Source organism: Capsicum annuum, chromosome 7 (genome assembly GCF_002878395.1).
Source record: "Capsicum annuum cultivar UCD-10X-F1 chromosome 7, UCD10Xv1.1, whole genome shotgun sequence".
In the NCBI taxonomy this organism is placed as follows: domain Eukaryota; kingdom Viridiplantae; phylum Streptophyta; class Magnoliopsida; order Solanales; family Solanaceae; genus Capsicum; species Capsicum annuum.
The window spans coordinates 219,796,489-219,808,292 of NC_061117.1; the positions used below are offsets into that span (position 1 = coordinate 219,796,489).

At 35.4% G+C, this 11,804-nt stretch overlaps 1 pseudogene; it reads left to right on the plus strand.

Annotated features, from left to right (window-relative positions):
- Window positions 1-5,549: 5,549 nt before the first annotated feature.
- LOC107878606 overlaps window positions 5,550-11,804 on the plus strand; it is a 13,059-nt pseudogene continuing 6,804 nt past the window's right edge.

Consider the following 11,804-nt stretch of genomic DNA (forward strand, 5'->3'; position numbering starts at 1 on the left):
ACCATCAAGAATAAATACCCACTTTCTAGAATCGATGACTTACTTGACCAACTTCAGGGAGCCAGTTACTTTTCTAAGATAGACCTTAGATCCGTCTATCATCAGCTCAGAGTCCGAGAATATGATATTCCAAAAACAGCTTTCAGAACTCGGTATGGTCACTTCGAATTTCTAGTCATGTCATTTGGTCTTACCAATGCCCCAGTGAATTCCATGGACTTGATGAATCGCGTGTTCAAGCAGTACTTGGACATGTTCATCATAGTCTTTATCGATGACATTCTTGTCTACTCCGGCAGTGAAAATGACCATGCAGACCATCTCAGAAGAGTATAACAGACTCTCAGAGCACATCAGTTGTTCTCCAAATTCAATAAATGCAAATTTTGGCTAAGATCAGTTCTTTCCTTGGTCATATAGTTTCTGGTGATGGCATTAGAGTTGATCCTCAAAAGACCAAAGCAGTGAGAAACTGTCCTAGACCCATCTCTCCGTCAAATATTAGGAGTTTCTTGGGTTTGGCTGGCTATTACCGGTGGTTTTTTGAAGGTTTTTCTCTATTGTGTCCCCTACGTCTAGACTGACTCAGAAGAAAGTTAAGTTCCAGTGGTCAGATTCTTGTGAGAAGATTTTTCAGGAGCTGAAGACTTGACTCACTACAGCCTCAGTTTTGACTTTGCCCGATGGTTCAAATGGATTTGTTGTATACTGTGATGCTTCCAAAGTTGGTTTGGGGTGTGTTTTGATGTAGAGAGGTAAGGTTATAGTCTACGCCTCTAGACATCTTAAGCCCTATGAAAAGAATTATCCACCTATGATCTTGAATTAGCAGTTGTTGTGTTTGCCTTATAGATTTGGAGGCACTATTTGTATGGGGTGCATGTTGATGTATTTACAGACCATAAAAACTTGCTATGTGTTTTCGCAGAAAGACTTGAACTTGCGTCAGAGAAGGTGGTTAGAGTTGTTGAAAGATTACGACATGAGTGTTCTGTAGCATTCGGGCAAGGCCAATATAGTGTCAGATGCCCTCAGTAGGTTGTCCATGGATAGTGTTGCTCACGTTGAGGATGGTAAGAAGAAGTTAGTTCAGGAAGTTCATCAGCTTTCCAGACTAGGTTTTCGTTTGGTAGAGGGAAGTGTTTGGGTGCAGAATAAACCATCAACCCAATAACAATAAATCAATAACATTTTCATCGGCTTGGTTGTGACAAAAATGGTATCAAAGTGGGACACTCCCTCAATATGGTGGTGGAAAAACTTCAGGGAGGACATGACTCTAAGGAGGTCTATGTGACTCCCTCGATGAAGGGCAAGTCAAGCAGGACTGACAAACTTCTTATGACGAGGTATATATGACACCTTAAGCAAAATCCATATAAAGAAGAAGAAGTGAAGATCTTTATAAGGCATTATTCCTGTTTGTGCGTAATTGATTACGGCAACTACACAGGGTATATACAAGTTCCAAAAGTGATTTGATAACAAATTAAAGTCAGAAGTGTTGTACACCCCCTATGTTGGAGTAAGTTTTATTCTGCCACTTCAACTCATATTACATCTTTCAACAGTGACAAGGTTTTCCTTCACAGTTTTTGTGGAAAAAATTATTTTGTACGCAAGTATACGCGATCAGACTTGTAATATAGGATATTGAGTTCAAATATTGTACACTCAGAGACTTGTTGGATTGATCGTCTGGTATGAACTCTTATTTCAACTATTCGAGAAACAAAACAATTTTTGGATTTTATTATGCTAAAGTTAAAAAACAGTAAAAATCAAAGCAAGCTAAGAAGTGTTGGTTTAAATAACACTTTACATCAGAATGAGATGAAGGTTCAGGGTCATCGAAATAATTAAGAATGCAGTTGAGTCATCCACTCACACCTATGCTTTTCCTGATTTACTAGTTGTTGGTAGATATCACCTATTCAGCATCTTTCCGATAACTCTTAGATTACTCGACTATTCCTAACCCTTATATTCCTATAGTCGTCAGTTAATAATGAAATGCATGTATATTTTCTCAACTGAGCAAGACTAAAAAGTAAATTCCTATTCAAGTTAGCAAAATGATTCCCCTTCCCTACGATGTTCACAAACAAGCTCTACTTCCTCTTATTAAGTTTGCAATTCCCTCTTCTAAGTCCAATTAATGAGCCATATATAGTATTTGAAAGCTGATCATACAAGCAAATAATTAAGATCAAGAAAAAATAAATAACTCAATAATGAAAAATTTTGTAAGCATAAAAATCATTGTCAAACTTCAGCCTTCATGTTAATGCCACAACCCCAGAACTATGAAGTTTAGTTACCCATGATTGATTACAACAAAAATAATTCATCCATGGCATGCATTTGATTAAGAAAATTAGAATAATACAAAGTAAACCTACGAATATAGAGTATGCAAAAGTTTGTGGATGTAAAACACCTTACTTTGATGAAGTGCAAAAAGTTAGGTTCAGGTTGCCCTGCCTTGACGTGGGCCCTTAGCTCTGCGAGTCGCATGTAAACTGAATAAATCATCTTCATAGTGAGTGATTTTACTTTTTGTTCTCGTATAAAAAGTTCTACAAAATTAGTGTTTTTTTTTTATTTATGCGTAGGACTTTTACCAATTTGTCCCGCTATACCTCAAATAACTTTAAACATTTCTCCATGCTTATTTATGTTTCAACTTTGAATTTTTTTTTCTCTTTTTTATTCTATTTTGATTTTTCTTTTTTCTTTTTTTTCAGTTTTTCAACCTTTACGTTTTTTTCTTTTCTCCTCTCAACTTCTATTTTTGTCTCTTTTTTCCTTTTTCTTTTTTCTTTTTATTTGTTTTTTCTCCTTTTTCTTTTTTTAAAATTTTTTTTTCTCAATCTTTATTTTTTATTTTGTCTTTTTTTCTTCATTTTTTTTCTTTTCTCTCTCAACTTTTTTTTGTCTTTTAGTTATTTTCTTTTTCTCCTCTCAATTTAAATCGTGACATTGGTAAAACGAAAGTCAAATTCGATATATTTAGCTCTTTCATGCTTCATTAATTTGATCACAAACAAATGTAATAGATCTTCATCAATTTTTAATTCAGTTCAATCAACAATTGCAAAATAAGCATGCAAGTGATTAGAGTATATGTCAAGTTCAAGAGTTCCTTTAAAGTAACACAAGTTTTGTTAAAGATCAACTGATTATGTGTTTAATGATTGGTGTATATATAAACTAAAATAGATGACGATTTTAGTATCTGGGTTATCATGTTATGCTAGTTTTGATCCTATAATATTCGATTAAGCAATTTTAACCTTCAAGTAAACCATATCTGCTATTTTGGGATCTGATCATTGGCGGATATAATCAACCTAAATGGACTGATAAAATACCTTGTATATATTTCCATGAAAAAATTTGAAGTCATACTAAAAATGTTAAGAGGTGAAGTCCATAAAACTTGTTTAACTAGATGCACGATCAGTAAAAACTTTTGAAGAATTTAGATATCATAAGTGCTCAAAAAGAATAACATTTCTGTATATAGTAATTTATTTTCATAAAGGGTCAAAAAAGTGCTCTTACTAACGTTTTTGGTTCATTTGGATTGAGGATTCATGTTAGTGATCTTCTCAAAGTAGCACGTATTACTTCATTAAAGATCAAAAATGCTTCGCCGCATATCACAGGAATCAAAATTGAAATAACATGATAACTCGGAAACTAAAATGTCCTTTCCTCGTATAAACTAATTGAAAATGTTGATTGCACAGGCGAAAGGCATACTAGTGATGTCCAATTAGTAGCTCAAACCAGAGAGATCAAATTGATAATCCGATAAAACTAGTAAAAGATATACCAAATAAACATATATACATATCTTTTTTTGGCCAAGTAAAATTTAATTACTATTCGGTATAAGGGGGATCTCCTAACAAAAAGAGGCCACAGTTACCGGACCAAGACGAACGGGCACGGCAAAGTCATAAGACCATCAATTATTATAATATCAAAATTTCAACATAATTTTTAAAATTTTTAATATGATAATTTGATATCTATCAAAAGCAGGATAACCTCAAACTTCTCAACTTATGACTTATATATTGTTTTTTATTTTACAAATATCAAAAAATTTAATTTTGATATAATACTGTAATATGTATTGTAGCTTACTAAGTCCATACCTACCAAAAGTAGGACCACCCCAAGCTTCTGGTAAAATAAATTAGAGCCACTCGTAATGTCTCAGGATAATTTACCAGAAAATCTGCCTTTATTTGCTCGTCATTGATGACGTAATGTAATTAAATCAGAGTCACTCCTGTTGTCTAAAGCCTCATTTGTTTTCATTTAGATTGAAACATCTGAATATGATGGCACACCTCAATAATTAAGATGTATTTAAATTTGAATACTGAATAATTAAAATTATTTATTTTTTAATTTTTGAAGCACATATTTTATTTTATTATAAATATAATAAATTTACAATTCAAATAAATTAATAATTATATATTAGAAAAATATGTACTTTGATAAAATAAACTTATCATTTGATTAAAAATGAGACATTTATGTTTGCTAGTGATGATTTATAGAGTGATGGCGATGGTAATGGTTGATGTTAGTGGCTATTAATATTGGTGGCGAAAGTTATGACGGTAAAAGTTTTAGGTGTTGTAGTGATGGTCAAGATGGTGTCGATTGGTAGTATTATTGTTGATTGTGATGGTGAAGTTGGTTAATGTTAGTAGTTGACAGCATTAGGTAGTGGTTGAAGAATGTGTGGTAGTTAGTGGCAGATGTAATTGTGATTGTGATGGTGAAGTTGGTTAATGTTAGTAGTTGATGGTATTAGGTAGTGGTTGAAGAATGTGTGGTAGTTAGTGGCAGATGTAATTGTGATTGTGATGTTCAAGGTGGTTGATAGCAGGGATTGACCGTACTAGTGGTAGCGATGGATAGTAGTGGAGGTGGCGCCGACAATGACAACAGTGGTGGTTTTGATTGAAGAAATTTGTGTGGTGGTTGATGGAATGTTGGTAGCAGTTGGCGATGATGCTAATTGCAATGGTAGAGTTGGTTAATAATAGCAAGTGATGACAGTAGTTGATAATGACGATGGTGATGACGGTGATAGTGGTAGAATAAATATAATTATAGCATGGAGATGATAGATGTAATGGTGGTTGACAGTAATAGTTGATGGTTGATGACAACTGTAATGGAGATGATTGTGATGGTAAAAGTGGTAAATGGCGATAATTGATGATAGTGGATCCCAAATACCTCTTAGCAGTATTGAAACTTTATTCTAGATCTCGTTACGACTCATACGAATCAATTATGAACTTAAATCTTTGACAAAAATAAATGCATTTAATAGTCTAAGATCTAAATTATTCAAATCTCTATTAAGCGCAAACAAACGAAGCATACAATAATTGCAAAAAAAAAAAACTCGTTGTTTATCATTGATGACGTCGATCTCTTAATTCCCAACACACACATAGTAGAAATAATATATAGGGAAATAGGGACACATAACTTCAACTCAGAACAAAATGGGCACAGTTCAAACAATAGTCACAGTATGTTGTGCTTCCACAACAATTACTCTCTTTGTGTATCTATGGAGAGTACTAACTTGGATTTGGTTCAGACCAAAGAAGATGGAGAAGCTATTGAGAAAACAAGGTCTAAAAGGGAATTCATACAGAATATTGCATGGTGACCTGAAAGCCTATGAATCTGTCTAATGATAATATAGCACCAAGAATTGTGCCTTTCTTTCTTGAAACCATCAAGAAATATGGTATGTTTTCACACTCAAATTTTCCTGTCTGACTATGATGTAGCCCATGAATAGTTGTTTAGGAAATGAGAACAACTCCTAACCTCAGCCATTTGTCGGCTTTTTATTACGTGTCTTCCAACACCCATAGTGGTTTATGAAGACAGTGTTAGGGCGGCGAATTCAGAATTTTCACTAATGAGACATCTAATTAGCCAGCACTCTTATGGGCGTACTTTTACCCCAAAGCTACCTTTTCCAGCAGACTTTAGATCCTTTTGAGCAAATTGGATTATACTTTATTTTAGTTGTGGGGAAAAAACATGTTTTATTTCAAATACCTCCATTTTGTTAAGGAAAAAGTGTAGTAGTCTGGATAACATATACAAATTGTACGTCACAACCCAAATCGAGGTCCTAACTGTGATGGGTATCTCGAACCATAAAGATTCGAGAGGTCCCTTAGCACGTGATCATAAGTATTACTCATGTGAAATAAAAGTAGTACGGAAGATAACTAAAATCATGGCAGTCCCAGACCAAACTTAAAACTTCATAGCATTAAACCATAAGAAATCCAAATCCAATCTAACACCGTCTACGAAGCCTCTACTGAACTAAGCATATTAGTCTGTCAAAGCAGGGACAAGGCCCCCAACCGGACCATAAAATTAAAAAGGAAACGACACTTAGAGAAATGCCTTTTGAAGTAAGGAGGCTCACCAACTCAGAATATCTGGGAACAATCTACTGGTTGTCGGGACCATGGGTCCATACCTCAGAACCTGAAATATAGGGGGTCAATACTCAAAAGTACTGGTATGTAGAACAATCCAAAAACATAAAATATATTTTTGTATATAACATAAATGAGAGCATTTCATAAAACAAGGTAGCATAAAGTAAATGAAAACGCATGGGCATATTATGAAAAACTTCAACCATTCTAGTAAAATGTTGACTCAACTCTTGCTTTACTTCTGAGCTAGATGGGTCACCCTACATTCATACTAATTCACGGGCTATATGAAATCAGCCCTTAACTCGGAAGCCAAGCCCCAATCCGAGTTTGCCACAAGGATTGGAGTTTCAGATTCTGACATGCAAAAGCCACAAGGCCAGCGTATAATTCCCTCTTTCAGGGCACAATAAATTTCGTATTGGCAGAATATGATTTCAAAAAATAAGTTATCTGAAATCATTCCTTCTTCGGATAACCATCTAATTCTCTCTAACCCATTTTTAACCTCTTAAATCATGATTCATACTTATACCTTCTTTGCTTTCACATTAAGGGCATTTCATAATGGGGTATGGTCATACCCTGACTTTCAAGTCATTCATATCTTATCATATCATATCCATAACCCTTTTTATTCAAAAGCACATTAATGACCACCTAAATGGATTTATCAAATCACATGAGAGTTCTTATTTTCAAAAGCATATGAAACTTATGCCATATGAAACTTATGCAAACACGTTCTCGTTTCAAGACTTTAACACATGATGGTCAATTCTTCATTAATCACATGAAGTTCATCATCAACCATTTAACACAATGAGCATTTATATAAATTAGACAAGAAAACACCCTCTCATTGGATCATAAAATAATGAAAATCCATAAATAATGGTAAAGCATTTAAACTCAAGCATTTAATGTTGCGTTTGAACACCCCATGGCATATTAAGTCAAAAGAGAGAGGGAATTTCATAAATCATGATCATGAATCCCTTTTCGAAAACTCAACACACATTTTTATATAAATATTACTCAAGTTTTATATAGAGAACCCCCTTGTAATTACAAGATATCATCATAAAATGGGGTTCATAGAGCATGCTCTTCAAACAAATCTTAAAATCCATAATAAGTACATGCATATATACTTTAAAACTTGTGAAAATGTGAAACTCATGCTCATGAGAGTTAGGATAGTCCCACATACCTTTTTGATGAAAAAAATTCAAACTAGCTTGAAATCTAGTATTGGAATTATGAGCCTCGGAAGAAACTCTAATTTTTCTTTCTCTTGAAAGTGGACGAGAAGGAGAGAAGAGAAACTGACATATAATGGACAAATAGCATTTAAAGAGTGTTTTAAATCATTGGGGTAGGGTTTTAGGGGAGAAAAAGACCAAAATACCCCTAACAAAACCAAAAAAAAGTTACAGAAATTCTTCAGTTGACGACGAGGTTGACTGCCCGTCAGTTAGGTGACGGCTCGTCACCCTAGTCGTCACTTTTAGGTTGGGATTTTCTATTTATTGACCTAGCCTGACTACTAGAGCTGATGGCTTGTAACTTAGTTGACGGCTCGTTGGCTTAGTCGTCACCTAAGTGGCGGCTTGTCAGCTTAGTCATCACCCATTGACAGACAGACACCTTGAAGTAAAATAAGCATAACTTTCTACTCCGATATCGGATTAAGGTGAAACTAGTTGCGTGGGAAAGAATACACAAATATCTTTCATTTGGTATATAGTAGGAAATGTAACTCATTATATACTAGGATTAATGGTCATTGGAATTTGACCCAAGTTGAAGCATTCACTAAAACTTAATCGATAGAAAAGTTCTCAACGTGTGGCCTCAATTCATATTCAAAGGTATTCCCACACTATAGAATTGATCATCGAATATAAATTAACATGGAATTATTGGGTTCAGATCTATACACGTAGGAACAACGATTTAAATTCTAGCCCGAAAATGTGGGGTGTTACATTATCTCTTGCTTGAAATCATCCGTCCTTAAATGATGGGTAGGAACTTATTGAAGCTATAGAAGTATGGAATAAAGGATGTAACCTCATGTTAGGAATTCTATTTTCCACAATGAAACATACATAGGCATTCAAAAAGATCTTCATAACATCACCAAGTAAATCGTGTAAGCATAAATCATGAGATAACTAGACTTGACATAGACATGATCTTGCCATGTGTTCTATGGAACATTTTCATAACATTGTAAGGCATGTATTTTATTAAGAATCCTCGACCTAATTAAGATTGAAACAAGACATGAACTGAGATTCTCGCGGGACATAAGAATAAAATAGAAACATTCTCTACCTCAATTGATATGTCTAATAGCCTTTAAATTTTGCGATGCTCCTCAACTATTCTTTTAGCTATGAATGCCACATGTCAACATCTCAATCTTATAATTTTCCTGCTAAATACATAACTACAAGATCTTGAGTCTAACTACATTGTGCTTCCATGTTGAAGCCTAACCCAGAGTAAAAAAAATGCTAGCTTAAGCTATGGACCTTATACTCTACATCTCTTTAAGAACATTACTTCACCTTGTCATTATTATCAAATACCCTCAGGTCTTAAATCAAGGAGTACTAACCACATAGCACAATGGTTTTTGTTATTCATTAATCACAATGTTCAAGCCTATCTTTACTACACCCATTCTATGGATTTCCGCACTAAAACTAGCAACTTCAATCATTCCTATAAATATTTTCACCAGATATCCCCATTCCTAAATATTTTACATAACGAAAGTTCATCTCCCTCTTCACCTATAACCTTAGCTCTAGTAACTACACTGAAACTTTTATAATCAAGAACCTGTGTTCCCTTATCTAAAGCATTACTATGATTTCATAACCACTATCATACTGTCATCAGGAAGCTCATTGAGGGACTACAGTACAAGTATTAAGAATAAAAGTAACATTATTCAATTATAACTTATAATTGTTAGTCTACTCAAGGTGGGGCATGAGATGCCATATACGATGCAATAGGCACGAAGTGTTTAATATATCAAACGCCTAGATCATAAATAGAAAGTCTTTCGAGTATAAACATACACAGCATGCGTTCTTAGGACTGGGCATAGTGAGAAACATGAGAGCATATTGCATAGTATAAAGGAGAAATTCATGTAGTCAACGATTGAGACAAGGATTGCCACTTGAAGCTATTGCTCTACCTTTAAAGAACTGAACATAGCCATGAGTTTGCATAATCCTTATCGCTTTGTCTAGACCCGAAATAAAGTGAATTGGTGATATATAAAAATCATAGTTCCATATAACTAAGCATGATATGAAGTATAGATTTATGGATCATGAACATCATAACATAGAGCTTGAATAGGAATAGATTTTTCATGACCCCTTCCCTGAAATTGACACCACGAGAAAAATTTGGGAACTATCATATTTCATCATCTTCCCTTAGATCAAATTCACAATCCTAAGCTTATGGGCATACCCCCTCATCAAATTTATAACCACAACTCTCAACACAATAGGGGTATCAGTATACACAAGAACACGCACTCGCCTTAATAACTTTAATATAAAGACACTAAATTTTTTCTAAGATATCCCCTTCAGGGATACTAATCATAACTTCCTCCAACCCAAAAAGCCATCGACTTATGACTAGCATTATCATGGGCATGGACACCCGTGCTTCTACATACTTAACACTCCATCTTCTACTCCTTAGAAGACTATCATTTCACCTCTAACACATAACCTTATAACTTAACAAAACTTTTAAAACTACACCAAAAGTAGATCCCGGATCAAGTAACACATATACATCACAGGAGAAAATCTGAAATATACCCATAACAAGATCTGATGAAGCCTCTGAGTGCTGATGGGTAGACAAAGCGTATAACCGGTTATGACTCATACCTACCCGAGAGCGTTCCCTTTAATAATTGGGGTAGAAGATATAGCAACTGGGCCCTTACTGCCCCAAAATGTCCTATTTCCTAAGGGAAAATCCCTATGAAAGTGACCCGATTGACCATAAATATAGCACAATTGACTATTTGGATGGCACTTTCCCGGGTGATTTCTCCCGTATTTACTGCAGCGTCCATACGACCTAGAGGTCTGGGCCACACTTTTCTGAGACTGGTACCCTGCATTCTCAACCCGTTGTAGGCTGAATGTTGTGGATTCGCTGATTTTTTATGGGTCTGGGTGCTAGCTACAGACTGAGTATTGTTCTAAAATTTCTTATTAGACCACTGTTTTCCCCATTTTCCACCTTGTCGCTGATTGACATTTTGATCTGCAAACTTAACCCTCTTAGCCTGCCTATCTTTTTCCTGCAATTCGGCCTGCCTCTTTTTCTTCTCTTCTACCTGGTGCATAAACATTGTTAGCTGGAGATATTTATGTCTTTGTTTAACATTTCCCTCCTACATTCCAACACCAGATCATTCGAGAGGCCAGATGCGAACTTCCTCATACAAGCCCTCATGTTGCCCACTAACTCCAGAGCATAATGAGATACCTAGGTGAATTTCAATGCATATTCCTTGATGTTCATCTTCCCCTGCTTCAAATTAACAAATTCCTCGGCTGGCCTCGATCAATTTCTAAGGGAGGAAATGATCTAGAAAAGCCTCTGAAAACTCCTCCCATATAGCAGGTGCAACACCCTCACCCCTCAACTCTTTCCATTCCTCATACCACTAGTTAGCTATGTCATTTAGCTGATAAGCCACTAATTCTACCCCCTCAGTAACACTAGCATGCTTGACTCTAAATATTTTCTCCATTTCATCTATGAATCCTTGGGGTCCTCCCCAACCTTGGTACCTGTAAAGGTGGGTGGGCAGCCTCATGAACTGGCCAACTCGGGAGATTTCAGAAGAACCAGGCACAGAACTCACATCTTTGGAATGACGAGACTAAAATTCCACAAGCTAAGCAATCATGTGGATAGACTGATAGACTCAACATTTAATACTTCTCTCTGGGGCACTGAGACCGATTGACACCGGACCAAGGAGCCTGAAGAGGGATAGTTTGGACTGGAGGAACCCTTTGATATGGGAAAAACAACGAAAACATGAAACAACTCCAAAACAGTCCACTAATCTTAAGGATTTGAGGATTAAGATGGAGACCACTCTTGGATTCACTACAACAACAACAATACGAGATAACAACGGTGCATTTGACACCAAAAACAGCAGCAACACAATGATAACAAGATGAACACAATGAGAACAAATTTTGGATT